Here is a 1184-nt window from a genome sequence, read left to right on the forward strand (position 1 = left end):
CTTAATAAGCCTTTCTTTCCTTAATTTTGGATGTCAGGTATTTTGTCCCAGCAATGAGAGAAAAGTAACTGGCACACCATCTAATTCATTGAAGACTTAGAGACTGTCACATTCCTTAACCCTCCTGCCCTGACTCACTGTATGTCCTTTCTCTGTCATTAGTCTCCTTGCCTTGCGGTTCTAACCATGGCTTTGTAATCCTCTTAGGAACTTTGCACTCACTGCTTTTCCTGCTCAATTTTTATATTCCTCATTCTCTCAGATCATGGGTCTGAACTGGTTTCTGTCCCATGTCACGCATCTAAATGAAAGTTGCCTTCATAAAAGAGATCTTTATTCTCTATCCTATATAAATTATATTATTTTTCCTTCATTTCTGGTTCAGATTATATTGATGCATTGCAGGCTTTGTGACATATTTAATTTTATATGTCAATGTGATTTGGGAAAAGATACTCAGATCATGGATGAAACATTATTTTGGGTGCACCTGTGAGAGTGTTCCTGGAAGAGAATAATATTTGAAGTAGCAGTCTAAGTAGTTTCTCTTTGATGATGCTGACAGGCATCACACAATTCATTGAGAATCTGAGTAGGAAAATATTTAGTTATGCTTAAACTGGCCTTGAGGGCTCTTGATTCTTAGGCATCTGTACTCAGGCTGGAAATTATGCCATTGTTCCATTGAGCTCAGGCTTTCAGGTTTGGGCTTATACTCCATCACCAGTTTTCTTCTGCTTGTAGCTGATAGCTACCACCCTTCTTAGACTCAATTATTGTACAAGCCATTTTCTTCCTCCTCCGTCTCCTCCTCTTCCTCTTTTCCTCTTCCCCCTCCTTCTCTTTCTCTCTCTTTCTCTCTATACAGTATACACTGAGGCAATTCTATCAGTGTATTGTTTATCCAGAAGATACAAGGAAAAAGGAAACAATGGGAAATATGGCAGTGAAATAAAGTCAATGTTGCAGTAAGTAAAAAGTGTGATTTTGAGCACATTAATCCTGTGGGGAAGCTTCTGGGAATTCAGTAGATTTCATGGAAAAAAAAAAAACAAACTAGAGTTGCTGTAGCTGAAGTAAATAAATGCTATATAGTATCTTACCTCTTCATATTACATCATGGAAAAATGCTTGCTTCTGAGTATTATTTCCTAATCCTACTCTCTTGTAGCTATAATCCCAAT

The sequence above is a fragment of the Octodon degus genome, unplaced genomic scaffold, assembly GCF_000260255.1.
Source record: "Octodon degus isolate 3935 unplaced genomic scaffold, OctDeg1.0 scaffold00006, whole genome shotgun sequence".
Classification (NCBI taxonomy): Eukaryota; Metazoa; Chordata; class Mammalia; order Rodentia; family Octodontidae; genus Octodon; species Octodon degus.